The 8,354-nt window shown below is 46.0% G+C and overlaps 1 pseudogene; it reads right to left on the bottom strand.

The window, feature by feature from the left end:
- Positions 1 to 4,001: 4,001 nt before the first annotated feature.
- Positions 4,002 to 6,496, bottom strand: LOC118382006 (piggyBac transposable element-derived protein 4-like; annotated as a pseudogene).
- Between the last annotated feature and the right edge of the window lie 1,858 nt (positions 6,497 to 8,354).

The raw sequence follows: 8,354 nt of genomic DNA, 5'->3' as shown, positions 1-8,354 counted from the left end.
GGTCTAGGTCATAATATCTCATCAGCGTTCTCGTTATCTCAGGTCTAGGCCATAATATCTCATCAGCGTTCTCGTTATCTCAGGTCTAGGCCATAATATCTCATCAGCGTTCTCGTTATCTCAGGTCTAGGCCATAATATCTCATCAGCGTTCTCGTTATCTCATCTCAGGTCTAGGCCATAATATCTCATCAGCGTTCTCGTTATCTCAGGTCTAGGTCATAATATCTCATCAGCGTTCTCGTCATCTCAGGTCTAGGCCATAATATCTCATCAGCGTTCTCGTTATCTCAGGTCTAGGCCATAATATCTCATCAGCGTTCTCGTTATCTCAGGTCTAGGCCATAATATCTCTTCAGCGTTCTCGTTATCTCATCTGAGGTCTAGGCCATAATATCTCATCAGCGTTCTCGTTATCTCAGGTCTAGGCCATAATATCTCATCAGCGTTCTCGTTATCTCAGGTCTAGGCCATAATATCTCATCAGCGTTCTCGTTATCTCAGGTCTAGGCCATAATATCTCTTCAGCGTTCTCGTTATCTCATCTGAGGTCTAGGCCATAATATCTCATCAGCGTTCTCGTTATCTCAGGTCTAGGCCATAATATCTCATCAGCGTTCTCGTTATCTCAGGTCTAGGTCATAATATCTCATCAGCGTCATCTCGCCTCAGGTCTAGGCCATAATATCTCATCAGCGTTCTCGTTATCTCAGGTCTAGGCCATAATATCTCATCAGCGTCATCTCGTCTCAGGTCTAGGCCATAATATCTCATCAGCGTTCTCGTTATCTCAGGTCTAGGCCATAATATCTCATCAGCGTTCTCGTTATCTCAGGTCTTGGCCATAATATCTCATCAGCGTTCTCGTTATCTCAGGTCTAGGCCATAATATCTCATCAGCGTTCTCGTTATCTCAGGTCTAGGCCATAATATCTCATCAGCGTTCTCGTTATCTCATCTCAGGTCTAGGCCATAATATCTCATCAGCGTTCTCGTTATCTCAGGTCTAGGTCATAATATCTCATCAGCGTCATCTCGCCTCAGGTCTAGGCCATAATATCTCATCAGCGTTCTCGTTATCTCAGGTCTAGGCCATAATATCTCATCAGCGTTCTCGTTATCTCATCTCAGGTCTAGGCCATAATATCTCATCAGCGTTCTCGTTATCTCATCTCAGATCTAGGCCATAATATTTCATCAGCGTTCTCGTTATCTCATCTCAGATCTAGGCCATAATATCTCATCAGCGTTCTCGTCGTCTCAGGTCTAGGCCATAATATTTCATCAGCGTTCTCGTTATCTCATCTCAGATCTAGGTCATAATATCTCATCAGCGTTCTCGTCATCTCAGGTCTAGGCCATAATATCTCATCAGCGTTCTCGTTATCTCATCTCAGGTCTAGGTCATAATATCTCATCAGCGTTCTCGTTATCTCAGGTCTAGGCCATAATATCTCATCAGCGTTCTCGTTATCTCAGGTCTAGGCCATAATATCTCATCAGTGTTCTCGTTATCTCATCTCAGGTCTAGGTCAGGTTATAATATCTCATCAGCGTCATCTCGTCTCAGGTCTAGGCCATAATATCTCATCAGCGTTCTCGTCATCCCAGGTCTAGGCCATAATATCTCATCAGCGATCTCGTCATCTCAGGTCTAGGTCATAATATCTCATCAGCGTTCTCGTTATCTCAGGTCTAGGCCATAATATCTCATCAGCGTTCTCGTCATCTCAGGTCTAGGCCATAATATCTCATCAGCGTTCTCGTTATCTCAGGTCTAGGTCATAATATCTCATCAGCGTTCTCGTCATCTCAGGTCTAGGTCATAATATCTCATCAGCGTTCTCGTTATCTCAGGTCTAGGCCATAATATCTCATCAGCGTTCTCGTTATCTCAGGTCTAGGCCATAATATCTCATCAGCGTTCTCGTTATCTCAGGTCTAGGCCATAATATCTCATCAGCGTTCTCGTTATCTCAGGTCTAGGTCATAATATCTCATCAGCGTTCTCGTTATCTCATCTCAGGTCTAGGCCATAATATCTCATCAGCGTTCTCGTTATCTCATCTCAGGTCTAGGTCATAATATCTCATCAGCGTTCTCGTTATCTCAGGTCTAGACCATAATATCTCATCAGCGTTCTCGTTATCTCAGGTCTAGGCCATAATATCTCATCAGCGTTCTCGTTATCTCAGGTCTAGGCCATAATATCTCATCAGCGTTCTCGTCATCTCAGGTCTAGGTCATAATATCTCATCAGCGTTCTCGTTATCTCAGGTCTAGGCCATAATATCTCATCAGCGTTCTCGTTATCTCAGGTCTAGGTCATAATATCTCATCAGCGTTCTCGTCATCTCAGGTCTAGGTCATAATATCTCATCAGCGTTCTCGTTATCTCAGGTCTAGGTCATAATATCTCATCAGCGTTCTCGTTATCTCAGGTCTAGGTCATAATATCTCATCAGCGTTCTCGTTATCTCAGGTCTAGGCCATAATATCTCATCAGCGTTCTCGTTATCTCAGGTCTGGGCCATAATATCTCATCAGCGTTCTCGTTATCTCAGATCTAGGCCATAATATCTCATCAGCGTTCTCGTTATCTCAGGTCTAGGCCATAATATCTCATCAGCGTTCTCGTTATCTCATCTCAGATCTAGGTCATAATATCTCATCAGCGTTCTCGTTATCTCAGGTCTAGGCCATAATATCTCATCAGCGTTCTCGTTATCTCAGGTCTAGGCCATAATATCTCATCAGCGTTCTCGTTATCTCAGGTCTAGGCCATAATATCTCATCAGCGTTCTCGTTATCTCATCTCAGATCTAGGTCATAATATCTCATCAGCGTTCTCGTTATCTCATCTCAGATCTAGGCCATAATATCTCATCAGCGTTCTCGTCGTCTCAGGTCTAGGCCATAATATTTCATCAGCGTTCTCGTTATCTCAGGACTAGGCCATAATATCTCATCAGCGTTCTCGTTATCTCAGGTCTAGGCCATAATATCTCATCAGCGTTCTCGTCATCTCAGGTCTAGGTCATAATATCTCATCAGCGTTCTCGTCGTCTCAGGTCTAGGCCATAATATCTCATCAGCGTTCTCGTCATCTCAGGTCTAGGTCATAATATCTCATCAGCGTTCTCGTTATCTCAGGTCTAGGCCATAATATCTCATCAGCGTTCTCGTTATCTCAGGTCTAGGTCATAATATCTCATCAGCGTTCTCGTCATCTCAGGTCTAGGTCATAATATCTCATCAGCGTTCTCGTTATCTCAGGTCTAGGCCATAATATCTCATCAGCGTTCTCGTTATCTCAGGTCTGGGCCATAATATCTCATCAGCGTTCTCGTTATCTCAGGTCTGGGCCATAATATCTCATCAGCGTTCTCGTTATCTCAGATCTAGGCCATAATATCTCATCAGCGTTCTCGTTATCTCAGGTCTAGGCCATAATATCTCATCAGCGTTCTCGTTATCTCAGGTCTAGGCCATAATATCTCATCAGCGTTCTCGTTATCTCAGGTCTAGGCCATAATATCTCATCAGCGTTCTCGTTATCTCATCTCAGATCTAGGTCATAATATCTCATCAGCGTTCTCGTTATCTCATCTCAGATCTAGGCCATAATATCTCATCAGCGTTCTCGTCGTCTCAGGTCTAGGCCATAATATTTCATCAGCGTTCTCGTTATCTCAGGTCTAGGCCATAATATCTCATCAGCGTTCTCGTTATCTCAGGTCTAGGCCATAATATCTCATCAGCGTTCTCGTTATCTCATCTCAGGTCTAGGCCATAATATCTCATCAGCGATCTCGTCATCTCGTCTCAGGTCTAGGCCATAATATCTCATCAGCGTCATCTCGTCTCAGGTCTAGGCCATAATATCTCATCAGCGATCTCGTTATCTCATCTCAGGTCTAGGTCAGGCCATAATATCTCATCAGCGTCACGCATTATGTTTGCTCTTGCCAGACAGTGTAAGGAAAAATGCCTTTGTGTGCTTTAGAAAACCCTGGTAGACTCCACAGACACATCACCACAGGCGTCCTCCATTGCCTCCAGGAGGTGTTGCCGTGCGTAGGAGTTGCTGTCATACACTCTCCACCACCATGCTGAGAAAACATTCCTCAATCCGATTCAGAAATGGGGAATATGCTGGCGAAAAAAGAACGGTGAACCTGGGGTGGTCATTGAACCAGAGCAGTCCTATGGAAACTCATGTTATCCCAAATGACAACTTATTGGGCTCTGGTTGCTCTGGCTCCCCTTCCTGTTGAAGAATGTTATTAAGCAGCTGATCTGGAAATTGAAGGAGTTGTGAAGTGTTGTATGGATCCACTTAGAAATGGCGGTGGAGGACCCAACCATTGCTGATGGCTGCACATAGGGTGACGTTCCTCCCCTCTGGCCAGGAACTTGTGTGACGGCACGGTGACTGATGATGTTCCATCCCCTTTTTGCGTCTTTTTGTTACGGTGGAACCCTGCCTCGTTGATGACGATGTACTCCTGTGGGTCAGCCATGACATCCAGCTCAAAGATTCAATGAAGAAGTAAAAACACAAACATTTTACTGTACTACAAATACAGTACTGCAGTGTACTACTGTACTGGAATGAAAGATTGTGTGCTGCAGTTACTGTATCACATTACTATACAGTTCTGTATTGATATGCTGGAGAGATGGGCCACACTCTACATACTGTAAAAGTTCTGTACAGTAAAGCAATTATGCACATATTGGAATCGTTGCTCTTTAACCCTCCCGTTGGTCTCATATTCTGTACCCCGTGTGCTCCGGGTCAAACTGAACTGCCTTGACTAAACCCCCAATTAGCAAATGTGTGACAGTATGCATGTGCACAGGCTTTGCAGATATATTTCTTACACCTGCAGCACACAGTATGTGTTTTACAGTCCTTCTTTGGTGGGCAGATCTGACACCTCTTCCTCTTACTTGCCCCAGCTGGGGCAGTGGCTGGGGAAGTGGCTGGGGGCTCCTCAGGTTGGTCATGAGATCTGGCCCTCTGAACATATTTCACAACTGCTGCAGATGCGTCTGTGCGGGGGAGATGCTCCCTTCTTTCGATGAATGGAGTTACAAGTGCCTTTCCCAGCTGCTCCGGGAACACCCTCCTCTTGTTGCGCTTACGAGGGATCCAGCTAGGGCTGGTCTTTCCTCATATCACAAAGGCATTGTAGGAGGAAACGTCAATGATTTTGTGGAAGATGACCAGGGGCCAGCAGGCAGTCATCCTTCTGCAGCTGTAAGTTCCAATCACCTTATCTAGATTGTCCACACCTCCTGTGTTGCAGTTGTAGTCTAGGATCATGGCTGGCTTCCTGTCCTGGCGATGGCTAATTTCAGCCTCTGTGTGCAGTGTGCTCAGAAGTAATACATTCTTGTTTTTCTTTGGGAGGTAGGAACGTAGAGTGGTGGTGGGCGTGAAGGCAAACTTTGATGAGAAGACCTCTCTTTCCTTTGACGCAAGCAGTGCAGGTGGGAGCTCAGACTTGTTCTTTCGAACTGTGCCAGCCATGGTGACTTTCCTCTTCAGGAGATGCCGTCCGAGTTCATAAGAAGTGAAGAAATTGTGACCCCTCAGTCCCTCCTTCACATCAAGCACAATCCGCATCCCCTGGTTCTTCTCTGGGCCTCCACTGGTCGGCTTCCTGGTGTAGACTTGCATCTTCCAAGCGTAGCTGGATTTGGCGTCGCAGGCCCACCCATAACTTGATCCCATATTTTTCTGGCTTGCTGGGCATATACTAGCGGAAAGGACAACGACCTTTGGCAAGAAGAGATTAGAATCATCAGTAATTATTAGTATCGGTGTCACACAGAAACAGTCACAGAAGTCAGTGGTGAAAATCACTTTTATTATATATATATACTATATATACTACCTCTGAATGGAACCAGTTGCTCATCTACTGTCACGTCAGGCCCTGGGTTGTAGAGGTATGGCAGCTGCTCAACCCACTTTTCCCAGACCTCTCAAACGGCTGCCAGTTTGTCTGTCACACATCTTGCAGGTCTTGACTCATGGTCATCAAATTGTAGCAGTCTTGGTAAGTGTGAAAGACTTTGGCATGGTGGCACGGAAAATCGCCCTTCCACTCCCTGCATCCCATAGACTAGCTGCAGCCTCACCTCGGGTCCTGTATACACCTGCCAAGATTAGCAGCCCAAAGGAAGGCATGCAGGTCAGTCTCATCCCTTTCCAGCTGTCTCCATATTTTCAAAACCCCTCCAGATTTGTCATGTCCAGGATGATTTTTTCTATTGCCGGTGTGATGAACAGGTAGAATGTTGAGGCCATGTCATATGTGCATGGGAAACGGCATTGGTTAGGGGTCCTGGGGTCATCTCCATGACCTTATGTTCTGCCATCCTTCCCTGTTTGTGATATGCTACCTAATTTTGCCGTTTTTTGACAGGAAAGTCTCGCTTTCAGCTTGAGGGTATTTCTTCCTCTTCTTCTGAAGATGATGCATCGTGCTCTGGGTTGTAATTCCTCCCCATCTTCTTCTTCTTCTGAAGATGATGCATCGTGCTCTGGGTTGTATTCCTCCCCATCTTCTTCTTCTTCTGAAGATGATGCATCATGCTCTGGGTTGTATTCCTCCCCATCTTCATCTTCTGACACATCCTCCACTTCCTCTTCTGAATAAGAGTATTCTTGCTGGACATTTGAAAAAAATCTGTTCTAGAACCTGTTCAGCAATTAAACGCACAGTCATGACTTTGTCACATTGGACAAGACCACATTTCCAGACATGTATGGACATGTACCCATGACAATATTAGTGTCTGTTGTTTCACAGAGCTTACATGGATACATGAATAAAGGCAACATTTCACTTTTTTGGAATATTGAGGTCAGTCTAGGACAAGTCATCAAATTTCAAGTCGCATAATATCATGGAGGTGATTGTTTTCACTGCTGTAGAGTCGGGTCAAAATGACCCAACGACAGCGGGAGGGTTAATTCTGTTTGAATTCCTTTCAAAAGGCCCACGGTACAGATGCTTTGTCCTTATGTGTTTCTTCTGATCGATCTGGTCAATGGTGGAAATGCTGATGCTGTCAATTCCTCTGGAAGACGACCTGGTCTTCAACTATTTGGGTTTGAATTCCCCTCAAACGGATGGCATTATTGGCAATCACCATATTCACCAGGGCAGTCTCCTGCTCAGCTGTGAGTAGTCTCCACCTACCTCCATATTGACCAGGTCAGTCTCCTAAATCTCCGCCTACCTCCATATTCACCAGGGCAGTCTCCTAAGTCTCCGCCTACCTCCATATTCACCAGGGCAGTCTCCTAAGTCTCCACCAACCTCCATATTCACCAGCGAAGTCTCCACCTACCTCCATATTCACCAGGGCAGTCTCCTAAGTCTCCACCTACCTCCATATTCACCAGGGAAGTCTCCACCTACCACCATATTCACCAGGGCAGTCTCCTAAGTCTCCACCTACCTCCACATTCACCAGGGCAGTCTCCACCTACCTTCATATTCACCAGGTCAGTCTCCTAAGTCTCCACCTACCTCCATATTCACCAGGGCAGTCTCCACCTACCTCCGTATTCACCAGGTCAGTCACCTAAGTCTCCACCTACCTCCATATTCACCAGGGTAGTCTCCACCTACCTCCATATTCACCAGGGCAGTCTCCTTCTCAGCTGTGAGAAGTCTCCACCTACCTCCATATTCTCCAGGGCAGTCTCCTGCTCAGCTGTGAGAAGTCTCCACCTACCTCCATATTCACCAGGGCAGTCTCCCAAGTCTCTGCCTACCTCTATATTCACCAGGGCAGTCTCCACCTACCTCCATATTCACCAGGGCAGTCTCCTTCTCAGCTGTGAGAAGTCTCCACCTACCTCCATATTCACCAGGGCAGTCTCCTAAGTCTCCACCTACCTCCATATTCACCAGGGAAGTCTCCACCTACCACCATATTCACCAGGGCAGTCTCCTAAGTCTCCACCTACCTCCATATTCACCAGGGAAGTCTCCACCTACCACCATATTCACCAGGGCAGTCTCCTAAGTCTCCACCTACCTCCATATTCACAAGGGCAGTCTCCACCTACCTCCATATTCACCAGGGCAGTCTCCTTCTCAGCTGTGAGAAGTCTCCACCTACCTCCATATTCACCAGGGCAGTCTCCCAAGTCTCTGCCTACCTCCATATTCACCAGGGCAGTCTCCTAAGTCTCCGCCTACCTCCATATTCACTAGGGCAGTCTCCTAAGTCTCCGCCTACCTCCAATTAGATGGCTGCCTTTCAGTTCTGCAAAAATGAAATTTGAGCATTACTGACCTATGGTCAATTTTAACCATCTTCCCT

This window comes from Oncorhynchus keta, chromosome 20 (genome assembly GCF_023373465.1).
Source record: "Oncorhynchus keta strain PuntledgeMale-10-30-2019 chromosome 20, Oket_V2, whole genome shotgun sequence".
Classification (NCBI taxonomy): domain Eukaryota; kingdom Metazoa; phylum Chordata; class Actinopteri; order Salmoniformes; family Salmonidae; genus Oncorhynchus; species Oncorhynchus keta.
This window is presented reverse-complemented; position numbering and strand designations above follow the sequence as displayed.